The sequence below is a fragment of the Corvus cornix genome, chromosome 1A (genome assembly GCF_000738735.6).
Source record: "Corvus cornix cornix isolate S_Up_H32 chromosome 1A, ASM73873v5, whole genome shotgun sequence".
Classification (NCBI taxonomy): Eukaryota; Metazoa; Chordata; class Aves; order Passeriformes; family Corvidae; genus Corvus; species Corvus cornix.
In genome coordinates, this window is record NC_047057.1 from 34,153,100 (window position 1) to 34,180,162 (window position 27,063).

General features: G+C 43.4%; 1 long non-coding RNA gene across 2 annotated transcripts in view; it reads left to right on the plus strand.

The window, feature by feature from the left end:
* Window positions 1-19,232, plus strand: part of LOC109143226 — a 34,506-nt gene extending 15,274 nt beyond the window's left edge. For both annotated transcript variants that reach the window (XR_002043246.2, XR_002043248.2), the window contains exons 3-5: window positions 1,671-1,813; window positions 7,597-7,861; window positions 16,316-19,232. This is a non-coding gene — a long non-coding RNA (uncharacterized LOC109143226). The remainder of the gene's footprint in view (window positions 1-1,670; window positions 1,814-7,596; window positions 7,862-16,315) is intronic.
* Window positions 19,233-27,063: the final 7,831 nt, after the last annotated feature.

Here is a 27,063-nt window from a genome sequence, read left to right on the forward strand (position 1 = left end):
AATAATGATACACTCAAATAAATGTCCTTTGTGACTGTGCCTCACAATAAATTTCAACACGGCTAGTTCTGCTCCTACATTGAGTATCCCTGCACAGGACCTCCTGTGTTGTGCACCAGTGTCATGCTTTCCCTCTCCTTCTACCTCAACGCCATGAAGAGAGGGTCTGAAAAAAGGTCTGTCTTTTATATTAAGGTGAAGTGAATATCCCATGATTGGTCTTCAAGGCACTTTGCAAAGGTCAGAAAGCATCAAAAGACTGTGCTAATTAAATTTCTATAGCATAGGGCTTTGCTTTCTTAGAGTTCTCCTAGGCTTGTGAGCACGTCCTACTCCCACATGCTGACCAGTTCTGCTCAGCCAATTTCTCTGCTTGGTGCTTTCATCTTAGTTTTTTGGTTCATGGTTGACTTACACATACTTTGAATAATTTGTGGGCTAATCATTAGCCTTCCCTGCTAAAGGCGTATTTCTGCTAACTATCCCCTCTCCTTTTTTTCAGTACTATGTACTTCTAATTACATCTCCTGCCAAAGGTGACCTGAGCTTTTGTGTCATTCCTTGGAGAGAGCAGTTCAGAGCACAGTGGATTACACAGCACCACACACACTGCACAGCATTTTCACCACCGCACTAGCGCTGTTCATCTGCATTTGTAAATTTGACATCAGTAAGATTTTCTCCATCTTTCAGTGTCTTACATAAGTAGACCTTAGTGGGAACCACCTCATTCTAAAATGAATCATTTGGAAAGAGCAACTCGTTAAAGAGAGCAGAGCATTCGCATTACTTTTGGTCCATCTTTACTGCTTCCAGAGGACAGTTTTCATGGCCAGATGGTCAGCTTTTCCAGCTGTTGAAATATTTTTGGAAGGACCATCATTCAGCATAAAACTGTGTGTCACTGGGGATAGACGCTGACCTCTGCAGGAAGAGGGTGGTTTGGCTCAAGGACTGTGAGATCTCTCATTGAACCTCATTACTCAATCTAATGATCCCGCTCAAGTCCAGGCATTACATTGGCATGCAGGACAACAGAATCAGAGCCTAGCAAGGCCTGGTATTTTGAACCCTGGCAAAACAGCAATTAATTTATGTGCTGATCATTACCATATCATTAATGTCACCATTTCCTAACAAATTGGTTGTGATACCCTGGCTGGCATCAAGAAGCACCTTACACCACAGAAGCATTGCCAGGCATCCTTCAATTTGAGCTGCATTGCCAAAACCCAGTCTAGCATGACAGTCTTCTCATCGCAGCTTGTGAATGGAGGGAAAGCCAATTCTGGGAGTTGCCTTTACTGCCTCAAAGCAGGCATTCAGCACCATGTGAAATCTCACCTACCCTCATATTGCTACCCCAGGAGCAGAGAGCAGCTCCTAGAAGTCTTGTGTCACATCTGCCAACCTCCTGCAGTGTTCTGGGTGCTAGAAAGTGCTTTGAATAGCACTAGGTACTAGTGTATGGGCAGCTGAACCTGCTTCTGGTGGGCAGCCAGCTGAACCAGGGTGGCTGTGTGCTAGTGGAAGGATTAAATATATGAGCAGAGGTTTCTAGTTTTGCTGCATAAACCCCAGTCCCCACACGGCAGAGGGTACACATCCTGAAGATCCTGTGTCAGAGCCACTGGTCCCATTGAGAAGTCACTGTACCTTGTGTATTCCAGACTCCTTCCTGCAGCCAAACCATCCATCTCTGCTAGGTGGAAAGACAGCCTGGACACGCAGTGCTCAGACAGGCTTCTACATACTCACACCCACAAGCAGGTTCCTTTACTTGGAGTTGAATCCCACTCCCAGTTTACCAGAGGTGAGTTCTATTAAGTGTTTCCAAACCTTAATGCCTTTGATCTGCTTCTCAGATTGAGCCAAATTAGCATGGGACACAAGAGACTCTGCGAGGAGCTGTGCCTTTAGCCGTCTAGTTAGCCATTTAGTTAGCCATTTAGTTAGCCATTGTTAAACGTATCAGTACATAACTAAAAATTGCAACCTTATGGGGGCAATGTACAAAATGTCACCTGCCTGATTATAAAATCATTAGCTTTTTTATTATTCTTTGTCATCTTTGTTTTTTCTCTGGAAATAATAGGCATTTTCCAGTTAGAAGCAATCACAAACTAGATTTAGACTGAAACAGGTAATTGATTAAAATCGTAACTGTTTTTAACTATTCTTTCATTCCACTGTAATACAAAACTGAAGAAAAGCATCCAGCCCAACTAGATTAAGCTTCCATAATCAGCATGAAATGGCCTTAGTGGATGCTGACACCAAAAAACCTGATTCCAGCCCCTTGTGCCCACTCCTGCAGCAGTGTCCCTTTAGCTGTGGGATGAGTTGAGTCAGGAAATTATGATTTGAAAAGGAGTTTTGCTGTGTTTTATACCTGGTTAGTTTTCAAACAGATGTGGCTCAGCCAGGCATTTCACAGAACTTAATTCTGGCACATGAAAGACATGGGAACAAGTGAATAAAAATTAAGTCTATTATGAAACCTCAGTCTGGAAAAGTATCTAAAAAATTTTGAATTTATGGTCTGGGCAAATGAATGCATCTCTCAAAACTTGGACTAGGTAGAAACTATTAATAGCTTAAATGCTAAAGCCTTTGTTTTCTCTGCAAAGCAGCAGTGACTGATTAGCAATCACTCTTGCGTGCTGATCTTGCAAGCCTAACAGTCTTTTTCCCACTGCTGAGTGAGTCCCAGATGGTTCATAGAGCTATTTGTCCTACATACTTCTAAGGATCCATTATCTGGATAGCTGACTCGTGCAGCAAAAGATTTTCCAACCCAGAATATTTCCTCTCAGTGCTCTGTGCTACAGTTTTCAGGCATGCACGCAATATTTAAATTTATATATTTATTATTTATTATGGAGTCATTCCTTTGAAAAAGACTCCACTGCAAAAAGAAAAAAGAGCACATTTAATGCTGCAATCAGAACATAGTGAGGATTTGAGGATCGAGATCATTCCATTGCCACAGGGCCAGAAATTTTGCAGCTGAGATTGTCATAAACCAAGCACCTGCCTAGTTTATTTCTGAATGTTCATGTCACTGATGCTAATCTGGCAGATCTAAAAAGCAGGCTGCAGGCCTGATGAAAAAATGCAGGAGTGTCTCATGGTTTGCAGGGCAGGGAGAAATTGCAGGAAAAGCTTATGCTTGGGCTGAGGAAAAAGTAGAGCTTTTTTATTTTGCAAGCAGTCCAGCAGTTTATATAGTTGATAGCCTTGTCTTACAGATGTTTTTTTGGAAAGACCAGTGGAGTGGTAGGATGAGTTTTGCTAAGACAGGAGCAACTGCCCTCTTTAAGAAATGCTCCTGTAAAGTCACAAGCTGCTAGTTTTATCTCCCAACACAGTGGTGGGTAGAACCTGTAACTGCACAGCAGGATGGCAGCAAGGCCAGAAATGTCCTCCTACAGCAAGTCAGCTCACCTCACCCCACATCTCCTCACTTCATTTCCCCTAAGGTAGCAAGTAGGCTGAACTACCCTGCACTGGGCAGTGTTTCCTTGCAGAGCTCTCTGCAATCCCTGTGTGCAAAGACCATCAAGGCAGGTGAACAAGGCAGGTGACCATCAGCTGCCTACACAGCTCCCCTCCAAGGGCTCCCCATTCTCAAAATACATCTTAGATTTGATTTTCTCATGTGGTTCATGGGGAATTTGAAACTGGGAGGGATCTGTAAAGGAAGAATAGCACATATGACCTGATTGCTTTTCACCCAAGGTTATGTTACGTGGGTGGGTACAAGCCCAGCCAGAGCACCTCTGCCTGCCAGCACAGGACTGGATGTCCCCCTTGGCGTGACACAGAGCCTCACAGGGAACAGCCCCAATATGCACTAACAGCAGCTTTACTTGTCTGCAACTGGCTCAGACATTTGACCTGGCTGGAGAAGGGCGCAGATGTGGCTGTAAACAACACATCCATTGAATGCAGAATCTGTGGGGAAAGCGTCGTATTTTTGCCCAACACATGGAGAGCACCTATAGGAAAGCATATGTGTTATAGTAGCATAAAATGTAGTAAATAACCTCCATATAGGATAAATAAACAAGGTGGCATTGCTGACATTAGGCCTGGTTGCTGGGTTGCCCTACTCCTTGCAGAATTGTTTTCACCTTAGCAAAGGGGGCTAAGACATCATTTGGAAATGTAACACAGTCAGGTTTCACTGCCTCAATCACAGGGACCTCCATCACCCCATGCAAATGTTTAGAAAGAGGCACCATGCCCCTTCTTCATGTGCGTAAGTCACAGGCCCAGCCAATATAAGAACATTATAAGGAAAAGATGCCACTGAAACAGGTGCAGCAACTGCTTAAAAATGGATTTTTCTTCTCCTTTGCTGAGCATATTCACTGTTTGCTGAACTTTATACTGGCTCTCAGAGTCAATATATAAAACTGGCAGGTTTTCTGGCTTGTCACGCCTTGGAATTATACAGAAATCCTGAACTCCCTCTCCAATCCATTTAAACCCCCTACTAGCACAGTACTTCTGCCTACACCAGCTTGGGGATTTTTAGAAAAAAGATACCAAAACACAAAAGCAACAATAAAAATTTGCTTTGCCATGGCTCCAACAGTTTCACAGTCACTTGGCACCTGCCTTCATTAATCAGCTAACAGTCCAGCCAAGACAAGTTTCTTTAAAATACCCTTTTATTACTTCATCAGGTACTAGATTTTTGCCATTGCAGACTCAAAACAAGCCTATGCTTCCTGGAACAGCTTGGATTCCATCCTCTCTTGTACTTCCAAAACAGAGACTTGTTTTAAAAAACACTGTGCTGGTTCAGACTGCAGCACCTGGGCAAGCATGTAGAGAAGAAAAGGTGAGAAGTAGCTGAGCTGAGGGTAGCAGAAGGATACAATCTAGTTCCTGAAGTGGAAGGAAGTCAGCATGTCCAGAAATCCTAGGCTAAGAGGAGGGAGTTGTCCTTCAGAAAATACTTTATTGATAGAGTTGGTGTGCACAAAACACATCTGGAGTGAGATGTGCTTTGGCCAACAAGGCATGGACAGAATCCCAGACCATCATGTGCTTTCTGCAATCAGCACAAGAACTGGATTAGGAGCAGTACCGAGCCCCTTTGTGACACACTCAGATGGTTCACCGGGACCGGGTCCTGCTGGAGGAGGTCTACAGCCACCCAAAATCAATCTCTTTTATCGACCTCCTCATGCAGTGCTTGGGGCCTACTGAAAAAAGACTAACTCTGCACATTCAAGAAGACCAGTCCAGGTCTATTGTTTGCAGGGAGTTAATTTCCCTTGATTATTCCTTTGATTTGAGTTTTAAATGCCCTGGTAAGAACCTGCCTGTGGGGCACAATGGAGTCAACATCAACCCTAGTTAACTTCAGGACATTTTTGGCCTTGCTGCTGCAGAGGAGGCTACTATCAATAGCTTAGCTTGAGGTGGCAGTGTGCTTTTGACATGTGAAGATTTTTCTTCTTTCAATATTTTTTCTTTCCTTGGTTGAAGACCGGAACACTAAAGTATCTACATTTGGTCATCGTCATGTGAGGTGGGTACGTATGGTCCCCATAATGGAGATCTTATCAGTGCAGTCAGCCTGGCCATGACATTAAGAGTCTAGTTCTTGGCAAACCAAATTATTTCCTAGAATCTTTTGACTGTATTGAGAAGTTAAATAACCTTGGACATGGCCAGGCTGCTCACAGTGCTGAGTGCCAAACTGGATGCTTCAGGATGTTATTCCAAGTCTCAATGTGCTGTACTGGGAGGTCCTGTGTTGCATCTGCCACCTCCTTGTAGATGTCTCCGATTTCCTGTAGCATCTCAGGCAACATGAGAAGTCTCTGTGGAGGCAATTGAATCACCCTTTTGAGCTCAGGTGTTGACATCTCTGTGCAAGCACTTCAGCGTAGGTACTCCAGTCCTGAGCTGAATCTTACATAAGGCAGCTGTGTGGCAGATAACACAGCCAGTCATCACAAGAAGGCTTTGCTGCACCTCCCCATACTTGTGTGTGGTGGGAGAGCCACCCCCCACAGCACTACACTCAGCATTTTTGTTCCTGCATCCATTCTGCTCAGTAGAGAAGTTCTCCCTCTTTTGTTCTGTGCAAGAATCTTGCCCATGGAGTTCTGGGCCTTTCTGCTGGTCCAGGTGAGTGGAGTTTGTTGTAGAGCACCCCAGACTAGCCTTGCATACTAGGCTGATTTGGTCTTTAGTGGTGTTCATATTGATGATGCTATTAAGTGTTGTGACCTTTGGTAGGAAATGGAAATGTTTCTCCTGTAGTTGACAATCGTCTCACTGCTGATACCGCAACTCTATGCTTTGACTGTTTTACCAAAAAACGCTTGGGCCCCTACCACACTCCCCCGGTCCCCTCCCTTCCTCCTGCAGCTCTGCAGGAGTTGTGCTGACAGCATTTTCTGAAAATGTCTACACCCAGCATCCCCCCAAAAGGGGAATTTCCCAAGACGAAGAAGAAACCACAGTAGGAGGATCTGCTCAGGGCTGGTCAGAAGAAAGCAGGTATAATTCTTGGGATCTCCTCTCATTCTACTTATTCACACTGTTTCATTCAATGAAATATTAGGAAAAAGTGTTGCAGCCAGAATATTTTAGAAGAAAAATAAATGGTCAAGAATATAAGGAAATGGCCAACTTAGAGTAAGGAACCTGTTGAATTATTGCATTCCTGAAAGATTTCAGCTAAATGCTAGGTAAAACTCCAGCACCAGAGAGTGGGTGTAAACATGAAAGGCATTGGTGAGTTTGAGTCAAGTTACCTTCTTTTTTATCCATTTATAAAAGTGATGGATCAATGGACAACCATCAAATCTCCAGGTTTTTGCCAACCACCATGCAGCCTCACCGTGATACCTCTTTTTTCCCTGACAATGTTATTAAAAGTCTCATGTAAACATGCTTCCAAGGATGTGCTGCCAGCGCCTCCTGTAGCTTCTCAGGCAATAAGTGGACTGTGGCTCATGAGCCAGCAGTGCCAGCAAGCTCAGTCCCTGCAGATGGCTGAAGTGAGGAGGTCTCAGCACCCGCAAACCACTGGTACAAGTAACCCACAGTGCCTGTACAGGAGGTGAGCACTGGGAAGAGTGAAGCTGTGGGGCAGTGTCACTCCTCCCTCTGCACTGCTGAGCCAGGCAGGGCCTGGTGGCACACCAAAATGTCCAGGCAGATGTTGCACCCATGTGAGTCATGGCACCTGGCACTTGTACCCTCTGCATGAAGCAGCACAGGCAGGAATGCCTCCTCCACTGTCACACACAAATACCCTGCATTAACAGCACCTTCTTCTATTTTATTTCATCACAGTGCTTCTCAGAGTATTTTCTGTTTGGTTTTGTTTTAATTGATTTAAAATGCAGAAAAGGGAAAGTAAAGTAGATTTTTGATCAGCAACAGTCCAGATGAAGCAAGTTTTCAAAAAAAAAATCCATTTAAATAACCAAGCTGTGGCTTGTTGTTCAGAATGAAACCAAATATATAAAATATATAATTACTGTCATATGTAACTGGTTTTTGTAACTTGAATAAAATCAAAGACAAAATAAAATGCTTACTTGCATTGTTTTTTTCCAGTTGACTGCCCAGAAGCCTGTAGTGCTTGAAGAGGATGTAAACACAAGAGCTGGATGGGAACTTTTCAATTAAATGTTTTGCACCAGAAAATGCTGTTTCATTGAAACCAAAACTATTCAAGGAAATATAACAGTAGTTGAAACTTTTGTTAGCAACATCTTGGGGTTCAGAGTTACATTTCTGATCAAATGGAGAAAGAGACAAACAGACTGATAATCTCAATGCACAGGACTGAGCATTACCTGAGTTTGATTCCTCTCACCACGTGAGTAAATACATCACTGCCTTAACAAACAGCTTCTCTCTTTTCCCTGATTTTTTTTTTCTAAAAAATTTCAGCAGCCTTTTAATCATCAGTGTAACTAAAATAACTGCTAACATCTCAAAACATTTTGCAAGCTAAAATTCTTATTTCCAGCTAGTCCAACTAAGAGCCAAATGTATGAGTGTTCTTGGGACACCTGTTCAACTCCCACTCCAGAAAGCTTCAAGCCTATGAGAGATTAGAACAAAAGTATGCACTGAAGAAATTACCACAGAGAACACCAATATAGGTTCTTGAAACAGGTCTCTGTGACTCAGAGTGGCTGAACATTGTCATCCTTTGTTTTTGGAAATGTCCAAAACTGACCTTCGTCAAGTAGTTACCCAGTGGTGGTTTTGGGCAGATTCTAAAGTAATCTCTTCAGGGCATTCAAGTATGAGATATACCACACTTGGGAGTCAGAAAGTATCCAGTGTAGTGCACGAGTTGTTAGCAAGCAAACTCAAGGGGATCTTCCTGATCCTAGGAAGAAAGTACCACTGATGGGTGGTATTGAACACCCAGTCACCAGAGCCTGGCGCCCTTAGCACTGAAAGGCATCCCACCACCCATGAAAAGCCATGCCACCACAACCATGCTCATTTTAAAAGAGTTTGGGGATACACTTGACTGTGCATCTTCCCTCATTAGCTTTGTAGGTTGTATTCTCTCTTCCTAAATAAATAAAATGAGAAAGCATGCACAACAAAAGCAGAAGGTTTAAGATACCAAAAAAAAACTTCTATAATACTTAAGCCAGTTACTTGTAGATTCATGATCTGACAAATCTCTTTTCCCAGACTGGGAATCCTGACTTAGGAAGTACTGTGACTAGGGTGATATGGATTTTGAAGACCACTGGTGAATAAGTCTGACTCTTACAAACATAGTGATGTTTTCAGAAAATGCAACAGCTTTACCTATTATCAAAACAACAGAGGTTTGTTAAGTTTTAGCCAAATTTCTCAGTTTACATTTGCAAGGAAGTTGAATCTTCTGCAGCTGAGAAAGTGTGACCCAACACTCCTGTATTGCCTTTGGTCAGCTCTTGCATAAGGAGAGCCGAATGGCACATCTCTGCAGAACCCAGGTCATGGAGGATCTACCAACAGGAAATTAACCATCAGTTTAATGCAAGCCCCTTGTGGCTTGTCAGTGGAGGTAGGCAGGTAGAATATGATTGGTGATCACAATGGCTGATGATAGACTGGGGAGACCCAACATTGACACCCGGCCGTTATCCATCATAGCTCTGACTGCTGTCTTCTGATTACTAGGGGGCTGAATTATTGAGCAGATCTAATTCATGGCAAGCTGCCACTTGTGTTCCTGGGAAGGGCGAATATAATGAGAAACAAATGCCTTGGCTACAATTTTGTACTGTCTCCAAGTCTCTCCCATTGTGCTTCCCTGCCGGGTAAGAAAAGTCAGAGGGGAGATTTAGCTGCATGGCGAATGGCTTTGCATGGCAGTGACAGGTATTCAGAGGCAGTAAGACTTCCTGTCATCAAAGAACCAGCACCAAAAAAATGTTAAGCATGTGGAAAGGCAGCACCTTTGAAAAGGAGAAGGTGCACTTAAAAATTTGGCAGGATCAAACCCTCTATTATAGTCCTCTCTTTACGTCCCAAAACCCTCAGACAATGAATGTGAACTTCTGGGACTATAACTAAATGTAAAATCATCTGCAAAAGCATGCTTCAGTCATATAATTTATTTGCATGTGCATCAGTGTAGAAAGTGGCACATGGCCCATCTATGTTCATAGTCCAACTTCTCTGCCACAGAGAGCCAGGATCTATGATTTTCAGTCCAAAGGTGTTCCTGACACTTCAACATTCATTTTCACTAAAAAATCAAAAAAAAAAGTTCAGGCTTTCAAGGTGTCCCCCATAGAAGATCATGGTTGGACAGCAACAGAAGGTGGAGGAGGCAATGCTGCTGTCAGGAAATGCAGCTGCCTGTGGGATGTGAAGCAGCACTTGCCTCCAGCTCCAAGCCACATGTCAGGCACTGCCACAATGGCAGGGACTCTGAGGAGGATGGAACTGCAAATTCAGTGCCAGGGAGGAAAGCACAGCCATGCTGTACCATCCCACAGCCTGACTCCTGCCTTTGGGGTCTTTTCCAGTTAAATGAATCAAGTATGATCAGGAGTCAATGTGATCAAATAAGTGATTCATATTCACCTGATCTTTTAAGAGAGGGTGAACTAAAACTCTCTTTATCAAATTTGTGTAAGTTAAGTACCAATGGGGTAATACTGTCTCTGAGTCAGCACGGAAAGAAATATTTATCTCTATTATTTCTTGCTATAAAATGGACTCCATTCTGGTTCCTTTTTATGAAAAGTGCCTATAAATTTGCTTTGCATAAAGAAGGAAGCAATAGCAAAACCAGCTACAGACTATGAAGTAATACTTTTATATCAAAAATAGATTCTAGTGAAAAATCCCCTTTCCTTCTCTTCAGAGATGTTTCCAATTATCTTCAAAAATGAGATTCCTAAATGGTGCAAACTCTGCCCTCAACAATGGCAATACAGTGCAATTAAAGTCATTGAGATTACACATGTTTGAATGATGGCAGAATACAGCCCTACATGTTTATTGCATTTGTCAAACACATTCCAAAGGATAAAAAGTGTATAAATAAATGCAACCTCTGTAAGTATAGGTATTTTTACTATATGGTTTTAAATAAGTTCATACAAAAGTGGATTTCTGGCTTTTTCCTTCAAGTGGCCTTTCACACTTCATAAATTTGCCTGTCCAGGCCTTATGTCCCAGGCCTCAACCTGTAACATCAGTAAAATACATGAAGAAAACTCCTGTGAAATTTCAGTGATACAACTGTCACATTAACTGTGTATGCATTTTTATTTTGGGAAGAAAATCTTATTGTATTTTGATTAATTGTCTTTGACAGACTAACCTAGGAGCATGAATAGATTCTATTATAGACTATTAACTCCCTAACAGTGCTGGGGTTGGGAGTGTTTCCAGGAGGCAGGTCTCCTTTTGATCCTACCAGACCTTAATGATACTGTTTGTATTAACCTTAGCAGTGGCATTTTTAAAAATTCAATATTAATTGAATACTCATTTCTTCATTATTTCCTATACACACTATATACATTCTTTCCTATATGTGCTTTTCCATGAGAACCATGACTCATGCCAACAAATATCTTCACCTTGTAAGCTGCAAAATACATTCTACCACCCATTTAATTTATGGCAGCAATTTGGAAGTCTGCTGAGCTGGACACAGCTAGATGTCAATGGATACATTGTTGTTAAATATGAGCAACATGTCCCAGTAATATCAAATTAATTTTTGAGACAAAATGCATGCAAATTGCTATCCCCTGTAATAAAGAAATGAAAGGAAATGGTGCTCTATATATTTGCAGAAGTTCATTTCTGTGGTTCTTTTATACATATTAATTGATTATTCCTAATTTTATTAAGTGATTGAAGCAGAGATGGCACAAATGGACTATTGAATGTACCAGGGCTGAAGCCTTTGGCTTGGAGTTGACCAGAGGGGTAGGATAACCCTGATAACAACTCCATTTAGCAGAAACGCCTTCAAGGTGATAAGGCAGATTGTTGAAGTCGAAGGTGTCGTTTTGTAAGGCTGCTAACTCACACGAAAACCACAAACTGTCAGGTCTGTGCCAGGCTTCACCTTGAATAATCCCATGTGAAGGCTGGATCTCTGCAAAGTGCTGGCTGGGGTTTTCTAACACACTCTCCCAGCAGGGGAATACAGAGATTGCGACATCTAGGAAAGAGAGAGTTTCTGCGGACTGGTCTGACAAAAAATGAACATCACTTTAATTAGAATTTTCTATAGGAAACACTGCCTTTTGATGAAAAGCTCCATTCAAAATGTTAAAAAGCTATTTGTTTTTTTAGCAGCTGCTAACTACTCTCCCTCACCAAAAACTGCTGGAAATTTGGGGACTTTCTAGCATCACTGTTTCAAGGAAAAACAGCAATGTTCAAAGAAAAGATGTATTTTTTGGAAGATTTCATTTAAATAAAGTTCCAGTTTATCTTCAAAAAACAATGCTTTTGCGGGAAATATTTTGGTCTGCCCTTTGCAAAGAATAAATCTCACTGGAAGTTGTCAGAGTAAATCCCCCCAAGTCATTTACAGCAAACCCCTACAAAATATTTTTAAGAACTGGAAACCCCATAGACATCACTCCAAGTCAGTCTCTAAATATTTGTAAGGCTTTCTGTGTGTCATTCTTTTGAAAGCCCAACCAAGAGCACCACAAAATCTTGATAAGGGCTGCACATCTGACAGTCCAAAACATGAAACAGTACCTTGAAACCTGCATGGGTACCAGAGTGGAGATGGGCTCTGTGGGATGCAGTTTTCTTCAATACTGGCTGTAGGAGAGTGGGTGGTCTGCAAGACAGGTGTTGCTTTTTAATTTACCGAAATCCATAGCACAAACTCAGAGGAGAGGTATGTTTTCCTTTGAGAGCTACCATGTCCAGTTACTGTAAATCACTGGTTTTCCAGCTACAGTCCCCAAAATTTGCCTGAACGCAGTATCCTCTGGGCACACTAAACACAGACTTATCTGAAATTAAAATGCTGCATATTATGCATATTATACAGACACTGACTTCATGGCCCCCTGTCCTGCAGCACTGGGATGACCATGAGGAGGACAGTCTGAGTGCCTTAGGTGTTCAGACTCATGGACTTCCATGTCCAGTTCATCCTGTTCACATGCAAAATGTGGGTTTGTCCCCATCATTTGGGCTGCCTAGCCCACAGGCAGTTTGCAGATATTTGCATTCACCCTAGATTTTACCCAAATCTGGGCCAGTGTGTGCTTCAGCAGTCTGCCCTGAGTGCTGGCCTCTCGCTTAGCCTCGGCAGCTCTGGGCAGACGTGTTTGAGAAGGTGTGAAATGGTTTAGGATAAAGACAACGACAAGAAAACCCAGCTCATTCCCTCTGGCTGCTTGAGATAAACACAATGGTTGCTTAAGATGTGCCAGCATTGCAGTCTGCAGACAGAGAAGACTTTGTTTATGGAATTAATAATGAAAGGCTATTTATCATTGCAATTATTTATTGACTAAACATAAATTGACCATCTCTATAGGCTAATCTTCAGCTCCTCAGATCAGAGATGTGTGTAACTTGCACTGCCTAAGGGTCATTTGGGTGCATTTTGCCTAGCATGTCCCTCCCTGGCTCTTCATTCCTGACATCCCCTTGTTTTGAAAGGAGCTATTTTCCTCCTAATCTGTATCCAACGGTCGATCATGATCTTCTCACTCAAAGCCTGGCTGCATTTGCATGTAAGCTGTGTAAGCAACACATTCCCATGCTCCCCGTTCAGGAGTGTGCACAGAGCCTTTCCTGGTCCCTACACTAATCTCTTATGGAGAAATGAGGTTTATTTCCACTGGGCATCAGGTCTGGTGACAATTTTGAGCTCAGAGAAGCACGGAGCAGACACATAGGGGATAAATAACAGCCTGCAATGAGCCCAGGAATGAAGGATGGAGCTCTTTGCCCAGAGCCTCAAGCCCTATCTTTCGGCATCTTGCAGCACACAGAACTCACAACATTCCACCAGGAACAATTTAAGTCATGAAAAAAAGGCACAGAACAAAATGCTGATGTGGTTTGTTGAAATTCAGGGAAGCCTCAATTACAGAGTGCTGTATTTTTGTCATCATTGTAATTTTAAAATTAAAGACTGTTTTCTACCATTAAGCATGTCAGGCATAGTTCCTGCTCTATTCCTAAATTCACTTTCCTAGGGAAACAAAGCTTACATCCATCCCATTGTTCAGTTTCTCATTTTTGGTCTCAGAGTAATTTTAGCACTCATGGTCAATTTCATCCAGATTTGAAGGGAGGGCAGGACCTTTGTGAAACACAGGGGCTTGGAAGAGAAGAGAAACACTATTAGGCCCCACTAAAGAGGAGGTGGGTATCAGGGAGAGCCATGCTGGCCACCAGACTTCATTAGTAGTGCTGCTGGTGTGAAATGGCTCAGGGTATTTCTTATACCATGTCCAGCTTGCTTGGCAGGTACCTCACAGCCTGGCAAGCATTTCAGTCTTCTCCCAGTCCAGCACTGTAATGTGAGCAATCATAAAGGTGGCCTGGTTAGAAGGGGAAAATTACTGAAGAGAAGAAATCATCTGCTGAAAAGGACTGACAGAGAAAGGACAGCCAGCCTGGGACTGCTGATGAATGGGATCCCCTCGAGGATGGGGCTTGTAGACTAGAAGCATCCTTGAAAAGTGCAGCCAGGGTACCTAGAAACTGAAGACATCCTGAAATATTGCAAATAAGCAGAAAAATGAGGGAGTGTAAGAGCAACTTATCATCTGAGAAAAACAGTCTGGGAAAAAACCAGTGGAAAACAGTCTGGGAAAATAAAGTTGCTCTGAAAGAATGGAACACATCATAATATATTTGTTGTTACAGGTGAAACCAGACATTAACATCATCTATTGACTGCTTGAGGTAGGATGCCCTACGCCCTCTTATGTCCATATGTGATAAAAAAAAAGTGTTTATTTTATCCAAAACTGAGCTCCTGTCTCACTCAGAGCTTTCCAATTGAATCCCACACAAACTTTCTGCAGGATCTTGGGTTGTCATCTCAGAAGTCTTGCTGAGCCCTGGCTGACCCCACGAAGCCAGTGTCTCTGTTATCCTTTCAGTTCAGTCTGTCATCCCCTCTTTTGGGGATGGCCGGGTGTGTAGTCCCCACCTCAGATTGGTTGGTCCCTCCCCTTTTGTGACTTCCTTCTGAAATCTAATTTGCTTTCTTATTGACATTGTATATACTCATTGTTTTGCTAGTGACAAGTGGTGGTAATAGGTAAGAATACACGACTACTTGGTTGTGCTTGCTATTGATTGTACTACAATACTAATTGGTGCTATCACTGATTGCCACCATACTATTGATTGAGACTGTAATTGATTGATGCTAGTAATACATAATAGCTTGAGACATATATATATATATATATATATATTCATTCATATTTGCTTTTATTAATCATAGGTATATTTGCTGGTGGTAAATCTTGTGGTATTTGTGGTCATCTGTAACTAAGCAGAGAGATTGACAGGAAAAGGCCTCCATGTCCTCGAGTACTGTGAAATCCTATGACCCCATGGTCATGATCTCTTCACTAACCCATAGGTCATGACACCCCTCAGGACCCCATGTTCTCTCACCACAGGGGGAAGCGATTGTGCCGCAGGTGATGTTTTTCTAAGGGCAAAAGCACACTGCATGGTGAGGCAGAGGGAAATGTCTATGTTATATTCTTTTTGAAAAGGATCCTATTTTACGTGAGAGCAGTGGTGGAGGTAGATTAAAGCAAACTCTGTGATATGCTGCAGGTGATGGATCATCCTCTGAAATACACCTGCTTGGGACGAGCGCTGCTGGACACACCATGATTAGATTCCCTTCAGGTGCTATAGAAATCAGTCAATTAATAACAACAATTATTTTTTCCCTAGACTTTCATTGCAGCTTCCTGACATTATGAGTGGCTGGGGAGCTTTGCTCCTGAAAACCCAAAGCAGAGGCTCTGGATTGCTGTTCGCAGGAGACCGGTGTGCTCCATGCAGAAACACATGTGAGCCGGACTCTGCTCCCATTGCTTGCTTTTCAGATCACCTCTTGCAGAACTCCTATGGAAACGCCATAAGCCAGAGCAATCATGTGTGGGTTTTCTTCTCTGTGCTCTGTCCTTTTATGAATCTTGCTAGTTGGCAATAGTAGTATGTAAATATTGAAGCCAATGATATGGCAAGAAGGTAGATTTTCCCCCCAGTTTACTCTATTCATATGCTTTTCACAGGAAATCAGAAATCTTTCTTGCATGATCACAGACTCAAAGAGAAAAATAGCTGTGTGTGTAGAAAGGCAAAACTGCCTGAAAGGAAAAATATTCTTAATTCCTCTATCCTGGGAGTTTGATATCAAAAGTAAATTAGTGGCTGGCCAAGTTGGGCTGATTTTAGGAAGCTGCAAACATATAACGTTCCAGAGAAGAACATTCTTGAACGAATTGTAGATAAATGAATTTCCAATGACTACACATGTGAGCTTGCTAACCTACATGAAAATGCCTTAAGACGGTCTGTAGTGGGATCATCAAGGCTAGGCACATCCCGATGAAAAACAACATGATGGAGTCCTGTGCTGTGGGAGGTTTTTGCCTTGGACTACACAATGGAGACATAGTGGCTGCTGAGGAGCCAATGGCTCTGTCCTCTCTGGGCTTGTGCCCAGAAGGGCAGTGGAGGCCCAGCACTGGCACTGTGGCCCTGTGGCACAAGGGGATGAAAACCCAGTCCCTTTGTGGCATCACACTGAACTAACTTGCTTTCACAGCACCTCCAGACCATGATCCATCTACAACCTTCAAGGATGCACCAAAGCACAGTTAGCTGTGAGTGGGACAGAAGAGCAGCTTGGAGAGGCGGTGTCTGACATTGGAGTGGCTGCTGCAGCACATGAAGCCTTGGGAGCTCCAACAGGGACCTTAAATTTGACCTGAAAGATCTGAACTCATGCCTCAACAGAAAGAGGACTTCAGCAGGGAAGCATAGAGAGGAAAACAGCTTTGTGATATCATTTCCAGAGGCTGAAGAGTAGCTGCAAGGATCTATGCCAGGCTTTCACCTTGGCTCTCTCTTACCTCTTCCCACCTTTTCTCCTTTCCTCCACCATCCTTCCTGCTCTTTTCATCCATGTGGTTTGTAATAGCACTGTTGCTTTCTCTTGCATTTTTGGATAGACCTTTACATGCATTTAAATCACTATAAATCAAACCTCATTTTCAATATCAATATCAATGCATGTTGATAATACAGTAATGGCAGTATATGTCTGTTGTATGAGATATGCATGGTTCATGCTACATGAATGTTAAATATATAACATACTGATATCTATTACATATCAGTATATATATTCTAGGTGTGTATATATGTGCGCGCACACACACACACACACATATATATATATATATATATGCTTACATTTTTTTAAGGTCCACAGCTTTACTAGCTTTGCTTGCAAAGCTTAACAAAAACAGATAATTCTTTCTACCGTTGGTTTAACTGGAATTTATTAACAGTGATTACTACTGGTAAGTTAAATAAGAGGCTGATTTAACTAGGGCAGGCCTCCCATTAGATTTTTACTCACATTTTCTACCCTGTTAAGCATCGCAGCTGCAGTTAAATCAATTGGCACCATCTGTCAGGATGCTTATTTTCAGTTGCCTATCAGTGGAACCTAATCTCAGCTAATGTTTCAGCCCATGCTTTAACTTATCTGCCAGTGACAGCATATATTATTCCCAATTCCTTTATCAAAATGAAAGCATAAAGCAAAAGCTGAAGGGGGTCTCCAGCAACAATATTTTTTTTTCTCCTAAAGGAAGTATAAGCGGTGTAGCAGACCTGTGCTCTGTGAGATGCTCTCTACTCCCTGTGGAACTGTGTGTAGCAAGAGCTGTCTGTGTACTCCCAGAGGTACACAAGCTCTTCTCTCAGGGTATGGTGGTCAGGGCAAGTCAGTGAGGAAGGATGGAGAACAGGAGTGAAGTCTTCCACATGATGAAGTAAAAGCACATTTTACATCAGCTGTAAGACAGCCATAGTATTGTGCATGATTTTTTTTTCCAGAGGTACTCGGCACTGAAGTCAGAGGAGGTGAAAGCAGCTCACCAAATGAGGCCCAAAGGGCATCATTACAGAGAAGGCATCTGTGCACACACTGAGCGAGGTGATAAACTGCAGTGAGCCCAGGAGCTGCCACCCAGCACTAACCATCTTCCAGCCCCGTGCAAAACAACACCCTGTGTTATTTCCAAGATGCCATAGGAAGGCTGCTTCCCATCCAGCCCAGGCTGTGTCCACAAAGCTCTCACAGTCTCGGATTAGCAGCACATGCTTGTGTCCTTAGCTCCCTGCCTGCATGGAAACCTTGCAGCCACCTGTGGACCACCCCACCAGGATGTGCTGTGCTTTGCCCCAGTGTGCTAACAGGGCACTAAATCCACAACTGGCCTCCAGCAGTGTATGTGCTGCAATCCCTGAGGCCAGATTTGGTTTATGCCACATTTGAAGAACCATTTGAATACTGAGGTCACTCTTGGAGCTCTGTGGGGACCTTCTGCCACCTTGTACCTGTCCCTCTCATGGGTCTCCTCTGCTGCAGACCCATCACGGCAAGACAGAACCCCTTATGTCTTTGGAAAGCAGACAGCAGAGGGGCACCCAAGGCAGCCCTAAGGCCTCCTCTGACTGTTGTCATCAGGCAAATAACAACTTTGTAAAAGGTACTCTTACAATTCATCTGATTTCCAAAACCAGATTGGACACACAGCATTAGGAAAAGCCTTGAATGGATAGAAAAGGTCTGATCCTTGATACCTCGCTGCCTGGTGATGCTTTGGTGAGCAGTCTGAAAGCACTTCCTGTTTTTTTATACAGGTTTTCCCCATGTTTTGCAAAGAAAGTCTGTTTTTTTACAAAATGAAAGGCAATCAGAAGTGCTACTAACTCAAAATGCAAGTATTCATTTTTATAGGCATCTTCCTGAGAAACAGACAAACACTGAATCAAACAGAAGGAAAAAAAAAGCGTACAACTTCTCCATGGCCCTGAGAACAAATGATAGAAATCCCCAGTTCCTGTTGGAGGTGAGTAGAATTGATTTGCAACCAGAAGAAACTGCTTAGCTGTGCATGAAAGACTCAGGCCTGCTGTGCTGACTCAGGCAAATCTGCTGCTTAAACACTCAGCCTGACACTTCAGATAAGGTATTTTTTCCAGTGCTCAAGATCTCTGTACGAAATCAAATCAATGACTCTGGGCCCTGCTTATACCAACACATGCACATGTGCGCGTATGTCTCTGTGACGGAGCATAAGCGGGCCTCTCCCAGCCATGGGAGAGCTGTGCAGCAGGCAGTCTGGCTTTTTAAAGGCATGTGTCTGCAGTCATATTCACCATCCCCAATTCAAACAGAACCATGGGGCTTTTTGAGCTGCCTGAAAAATCAAAGTTAGCTATTTCACCATGCCTTCAGGACCCCCTCTGAGCTGGGTCACACCATACGATAAAGGCAACCCAGACACTGCCCTCAAAACCCATACCCAGTGCTAAAAAACTCGTCTTCCAGAATTTCATAAACTGGGGGCAGGAGGTAGAGTGGTTATTTTTCCTAATGGAAAGACCATTGGGAAATGGTCCTATCTGTGGGACCCTACAGATATTTACTACATTGTTTCTGAAAGGTGAAGCCATCTGGATGGGGGCAGGAGTGGGGGCGGGGGGTGAGTAGGTGACAAAAATTGCAGATGACCCTAAATTATTCAAGATACTTAAACCTGAAGCTAACTTTGGAGGCCTGCAAAACTGCTTCATGGTGTTGAGTGACAGGGCAATAAGTGAAAAAGCTGATAAGCAATAAAAAAAAAAAAAAGGCTGATAAGCACTGTACAACATGCTTAGGACAAAAAAAGATGTATGAAATGACAGGCCTTCATTGCTACTGCTCAGGAAAGCGGCTTTGTCATCACTGTGGAAAGTTCTCTGAAAATATCTGTCAACACTCAGAAGCTGTTAAAAGGCAAATTGAACGGTAGGACTTGTTAAGAAAGTGTAGAGAACCAAATGAGGCTCATCATTTAACCTGTGAGTAAGTCCACAGTGTACGTGTACCTCAAAATCATTTTGCAGCTCTGGTTATGTCATCTCTGGTTGTGTCCTCAAGAAAAAAGAAGGATGACTGGAAGCAAGCTCTACAAAGATAAGGAATGGCTTCCACTGATGGAGAGCTAAAGCCTCAGAGATTCCTCAGTCCAGAAAAGCAGCAGCCACAACAGAAGCCTGTGGACATGAGGGGTGCAAAAAATGGGATAGGGTTTTTATCCCTGCCACTGGATTCTGCAGGAGCCATGAGCGTAAAGATACCACTCTGGGGTGAGACAATTTCACAGACCTTTGATTCCATATGTGATTGCCAGGGTGCATCTCTGGCTTGGAGAGGTCCCATGTCCCTGACTGCTGGAGGCTAAATGCGATTTTTCTGTCCTTTCCCTTTATTTGTATTCTATTTTGTTTTTGTACTCTACTTTTGCTGATGGCCACTTCCACAAGCAAGATGTTCTCCGGGTGGACCCTTAAGCAGACCTCACCTGTCTTTTCTTGCATTACACATTCTTACATTGAGTGTATCTGGACAGAGAAAGTTGTCAAGATATATAGAGGTAACCTAGTAAAGTTTAAGGAGACTAAAGAAAAATCTTGCTTGTGCTCTCTTAACCTAAATGTAGCCACTGAAGATAATCCTGTTTCCTCAGCGATTCAGCACACATCCACCTGATTTATTGGCCATGATTTATTCATGATCTAAGAAGTGGTTGATATAGCCATTGTTTGCAAAACCATTACAGAAGCCTCCCTTTGATGGCTTCTTTCTGGCCAGAATTCAAGTTTAAATAGAATATAAATTATTATATTGTGCCTCTAAGACTTTCTGTTCTGATTTTTTTCCTTTCTCCTCCCACAGTCTTGAGGGGCAACAAGCCTGTAGCAGTGTGTGAATGAAGTTGTAGCAGTGCAGTCTTTGATGACTTTCATATGTAGTTTCAGAAGGAGACTGTACTACTTTTCCTAAAATAATTTTTGTTGTTACACTGCCTCTTTTAAAAGTTAATGGAAACCCGTTTCTATCCTGATTAATGGTTATTGGTGTCTTTATCCAGAACTGAACCATAAGACACCCTGACACTTACGGAGTGTGGAAGTTCTTCACTTCAGCACTTAGGACAGAATCTGCCCTGATGCATAAGGGTGCAAAAGCCAGGTTCATCAGCTCCTGCTGGAGCCTGCCAGGTTTTGCTTAGCAGGTAATCTGTGTGCCTCTGACAGTGCCTGGTACTAGCCAAATCTGGTCTTGAATAAGGTTTTTCATGGAAATTCTCGCTGATTGCACGTATGATGGCAACCCTTGATGGCAACTGAGCTACCTTTGTGTCATCATCACTGCCTGGTAAGAGCACCTGGTGGTGGAAAAAATTGTTATCTACTTATTTAACCAGTTTATTGTTGCTGTTGGGTTTTGTTTGAAATTTTTTTTGCTTCTTTGAAACAATAGCACAGATGCTCATAGATTGTCACTCTTTTGTGTTTTAAAGGTATATCACTATTTTTTTCTTCCCCTAATGTATTAAGGGAGAATTCTTAATCCTGCAGGTTTCAATAAAATGTATAAATATAGCTGACAGTAAACCAGCTCTGCTCGTTTCATTTTTTATTAATGGTGCTAGCTTGTCCTTATTGAAGTCCATAGATTTCTAGCAGAACAAGCAGCGAAGAGGTCATCACAGTAGAAACTATGCCCATGTGAAGGTGGGCACTAAAAGCTGTACAGTGTCCTCAACACATGTTCCTAGAGTGACTGTGGGCAGCTATTTATAAGAAAGATTGCTCATGGCTTTTTACTGTGTAAAAAACATGTGACATTTTAAGTGGTTAATGAGTAGAAGATAATAGGTAGTGATGGGGTAAGCTCAGTTCGTAATTTGACACTGGGGTTTATAGGAATAGAGCGTCAAACGTGGTGCAGTACTGGTAAGACGGCACCGGGGCCAGCAGGGGTTTCTCACTAAATCCTCCTATTCTGAGCGTACGAAGTGCCTGCAAGTTTTCACCACGGCTTTTAGAAACCGTCTTTCACACCTTCCTACCACTGTACTCATGTGTTACCAAACGCTTCAGCGCCCCTTTTCCACTCTGGGCACAAGCAGAAAATGTGTCGGGTGTGTGTGGTAACAGCCTACTAATAAGAAAATGCCGACAAGCCCAGGAAACACATGCAGTGTTAAAAAATGGAAAGATGATGGAAGAGGTGTGAGCAAACCCACACGTCACTCTGCCTCGTCTCGTCATGGGAGAAGAAAAATGCTTCAGAGAAGATCGTATGTCTCCAGAGGGCTCACTGCAATGTGCAAGGGAAACACTGTCTCAAGAAGTATCTTTCACTCTCTGTGTCCTGGGGCTGGTGGAAAGGCCTATGGGAACTCCATGGAGCCTGTGACAAGGGAGGGCAGAGGGGGCCAGAGAGGAGGCTGTGGTGGGAAATGTGTGCGTCCCTCTGCCCACAAATCCAGGGAGGGGACTCCATCAGAAAAACCTCAGCAGCTGTGTTAGTCTCATCATACCCTCAACCACAAAAAAGTTTTGCTAGAAACTCCATGCAGTGACTCACCCCCCTGATAGGCGCTTTGTCCGTGTGCCAGTGGGTGGCACAGGGGGCCTGTGCAGGTCGAAGCAGAACATTTTGTGCACCCTGGCAGAAAGTAGTGGGCTGAGGTGGTGTGAGAAGTCAACAGTCTCAGGACAGCAAGCAGGGCAGGGGAACCACCACCACACTGCTGCCTCCATGTCACCCTTCATGGCACAAGGATGCCAGGTGCCAACCACCCCCATGGCATGGCATAGTAGTCTGGCAGGACACTGGCATTCCCAACAGGCACAACTGACCCCTGGACACACCACTGGCATCTGATCTGCATGCCCTGCATCAGAGTCAGCCCCTGCCTGCACGTTTGGCTGAAGCTGCCTGCAGGTTAACGTTCAGCCAATATCTACGCTGCACATGGCAGATGCTCAGACATGGACTGCTGCAATGTCACCAGCTGCCTAATGGCAATCTCTGCTATACTTCAAAGGCACCAGTGCTCTAGGTATTTGCTGTAGAGAAAGCAAGGAGGGAAAATGGTGTTTGTGGAGGAAAAAGAGGACACTTGTCCAGATGTGATGCTCCCATGTGTGGTGCATCTGTGTCCTTGTGCTGAAGGCAAGAGAAAGCACAGACCACAAGAGCAGCAGGGAAATGTTGAGTGGAAGAGCTCTGTAAAAGCAGCCAGCACCCATGGGGGAGCAAGATTCAGCACTCTGGGACACAGGTGGGAACAGCCGCCAGAGGCCATCCGTCCACCCCTCCCCACGGTCATAGCCATGCCCAGCCCCAAGATTGTGTCATGGCTCAAGTGAGGGTGAGATTTAAGAGAGGACCAAGTAGTTCAGATGTTCGAATAAATGGGATCTGCCCTTTCTGAGCACCAAGGCTGGCATCAATGCACACAAGCAGATGCCCGGGGTTGCTGGGCTTGTGCCCCACCAGCAAAAACAGCAAAGAGCAGCAAAGAGTCACCAGCTCCCTCAACTTCCAGATGTCGCTCCAAATATGTTAGCTAGAGTGTTTCCGGAAACTAGAACCTAAACTTGAATTGAAGCCAGGATGTTCTTTTTGTGCTTTTGGAAGAGGACTTTTCACTATTTTTATTCACTGAGCTGCCAAATGACTGGGTGATTTTGTCAGGAGAGTCTCATTTCAACCCTGCTCCCTCACTTATTTAACTGTGTTGGTATATCTAACTGACCCACAAAAGCACCTGTGCCCTTTGCAGGGCCATAATCACTGCCCAGCTCCTCTTGTGAGGTGACATCTGCCTGGGTAATTAGGGCAGGTCTGTGCTTGGCACTAGGCAGCCCTGCCTCGCTGAAGGTCTGCTCAGGATAATGAACTCAAGTGAGCTCTTAAGAGACACGCTTTCCTACAAAGCCATCAAGAATTAATGGGGAAGAAATTAGTGTTTCCTAGCTCAGTCTAGAGAAGGAAATGGTATTTTCCCATCACATCAGTCACAGACTCTCTGCTGATTGTAGGGGTACCAAGGCAGTGCTAATGTTGGCACTGAAAAAAGCTACCAGGAGTCTTGCAAACAGGTGTGTTAGGGAAATGCCTGGACCTACTTCTATGTTTCCAGGCTACATTTACATCACAAGCAGCCTCTGATGAGGCTAGTTGGGAATTTTCTCTTGAATTTATTTCTGCCCAGATATGCAGCTTTGTTTCATAAGCTGTCAGAGAAATTAAAATAGAAGCACCGTCTGCTCCACTGCATACCCAGGGGCTGTTTCTGAGGTGGCATGGCCGACCTCTCCCAAGATCTCTTCCCATTACAGCATGTCCTCACCAGGCTTTGGGGACAGGAAGCAGCTTGCTGTGTGTGGGCAGGGCAGGGGAACTTGGAAAACCCCTGGGTCTGTGGGAAAGCCAGCCCTACTGCTCAGGTCCCCAGCACAGAGATTTGGCTGCTAGCCAAATCTGCCCCTCTTGCAATGAGTTCAGGAGGCAGCAACAAGGCCAGTGGCAGTCCAAAGGCTGAGCATACTGGGAAAGGGGCAGTTGCTTCTTGTGCTCCTTGCACTGATGCTGTTTCTGGTGGCCAGCTGCCCACACATGCGCCTTTCTGAATGAGAAATTCTTGTTTATGTTTTGTTTTTCTCCCACTTCGAGAACCTCACAGAAATGAGATTTTGAGCTTTCACTGGTTTGAGTGTTTTATTTTGCAATGTGCCTTGAAAACTAGGGAGGAAAACATGTATAGTTATTTTCATCTTGCTTCAGTTCAGTTTTGCTGGGGATTTAGAGGAAAAGCAGGAGTCATTCACTTCAAGGTAAGCTGCTGATGTGCCAAAATACCACAGAAAGTCAATCTGCACTGATGAAAGCAGGAAGTAACAGGAATTTCTGGAGCAAGATTGTTCTCGTGACCATTCTGGGGCAGTTCTACAGATTCAAAAGTACGAAGTTCACATACAGTTCAAGTATTTCTTGAATGTTTTATTGGAGTGAAACTCCATAGCATTTGTCATTTACTCACTGCTAGGTCCTTATAGCTCAGGGGGTTGGCTGCCTCTTTCTCTTAGTTCTTCCCACCTTATGTCATTAACCTAGATCCATGTTCACATTTGCAAGGACATCAAGTCCTAAAACATCAGAGATTCAAGGGGCCAAGCACATAGCAGATCTCCCAGGCTCATCTTAAGTGCATTCCTCAGCACAGTTAGAATGCCCAGGTCCTGAATAAGCCCTGGTAGGAAGGATAGAAATATGCAGACTATGGGGTATGGTATGCTCAAGTCTTTGCTGTATAGGTCTCTTCCCTATTTTTCTCAGCATTTGTGATAAGGAGTTTCCACACAGTGACTCCTGCAAATACCTTGAGAGGATCTTGTCCCAGAAATGCAGAAAAGAGGAAGGAGAAATGCCTCAATGAAAAGAAAACCTGTTGAGAAAAATACTGACTGTGTGTGGTCATCTAACTTCAGGTGCTTCTGGAGTCAAAGCGCAGTGTTGTGCACAGCCATTTTCCCAGAAGTTCATGCTCCCCTTCCCAGCCTCTAGCCCAGCAGGCTGATTGCTGGAACACATCAGGAATAGACAGCACTGAAGTATTTCAGGCCGCTGCTCCTCTCCATACTCCTTGGCAGTGCCCAATGTATTTTGAGCCCTTCCATATCTAAAGGCATGAGCTGGACAGTAACATTCACCTGGCTTTGGAGAAGTCTGGTTAAACTAAGCAGCCAAGCGCACTGTGTCCAAACATGGATACACAGAGATTTTCATGGGATTCTTTGCTTATTCTTGATGGCAGCCAGCTGGATCTCCATTTGTGATAACCTGATACTTCCCCTCAGAGAATTACTGTTACAGTTTTGCTATTATTTTCCTGAGTGTGATGCTCACCTTGGGATCTGTGTTCTTGGATGTTTTGGTTAACGTGACTTGTTAATATAAAAATAAGGGCCTGCCTGCTTAGCTTTCGGAAGTGAATTTTTCCTCTGTTTAGTTTTAGAGATCAAGTTTGCAGCAGTAAGTAGATTTCCCTTGCCACTACTTCAGGTTGTTAGGACAGTGATCATGTAATTAAGAATACTGCCACACACCGGCCCTCTTTCTTCCAAGACTGCCTTTGCAATGAACTCCTATGTATTTTCCTCATCCTTTCAAGTCTACACTTTTTGCTACAGTATTTGCAGCCTACTTCTCTGTCTGATTCTTGCATGTTCAGTAAAATAATCTGGGAAGATGTTAAATGCATGAAAGAGTGAGATACTGGCTAAGAATGTTTTGATCAAGCTTTGTGTTGTTTTCCTTTTATCCTTCTAATGTTAAGATAAATTATTTCTGCCATAGGAAAAAAGCCTTGAAGAAAGCTCTGGGGACTGGAGGAGGAACCCAAACAAAAAAGAAAATTTAAAAAGCAGGAAACTACAAAAAATGAAAACAAGAACAGAACATTGAGAGAACACCAAAAATATATTTTATCACAAGAGGGCAGTGCATATTAACAAGAGAGGAAATAGTCCATGTTTCACAGGAGGCTAATCCCTTTCTTTTAAAAATTTCCGAAAGCTCTTCTATCAGTGCTAAATGAAAAAAAAAGGCAGAAAAGGCTTTGCAAGCAATAGCAAACCATGCCTTGTGAAGTTTGTTGTACACTGGAACTGAAGGAATCTGTTTCTGGGTATCATGATTTTTTAAGAGAAATGAGACAGTTCTGGGTGGCACAGGAGCCACTGGTCACCTGTATTTCCCTGTTTCCCTGGCAGACAGTGATGCTACCCAGTGAACCACCACTGATTTTACTCACGTATCATAACACTGGCAGAACAACCACTCTCACATCAGGTGTATTTTTCATGGCAATAAAGAAAGAAATGGAGACAGTGTAATTAATTAATTGTGTTACATCAAAAGTTAATTTTGCACCTCTGTCCCTTTGATCACTTTTTTAACTATGTAAATTTGAAATGTGCAACATGAGTTAGATTTTCCTAGTGATATACATCCTCTCTTGTGCTACACTATCTCTTTATGTTTCAGATAACTTGTGAGCCATCCAAGTGGTGTCTGCTCAGAAGAGGCATCTCTTCTTGTGTGAGGAAACACATACAGTGTTTTGGGGGAGACAAGAGTAGGTTTTCAAGGAACTACAGATGACCGTATAGTTACTTTGCCAGCATCTGTTTAAAGGTCAGACAGCTCTGATACTAATGTTTTACAGACAGTTACTTGTATTTGCCTAGGAGCAACAAACTTCTATAGTCAGGAACTCAATGCTCAAGATGGGAGCTACTGTGAAAAGTTGCCACTATTTCTCACACTCACACAGAGGGCACCATCACAAGGCATGCACCCAGTGCCACTGCCAGCACATCTGGGACCTGAGAGCCTGCAGCTGTGCAGGACAATTAGAGCCCTCTGAT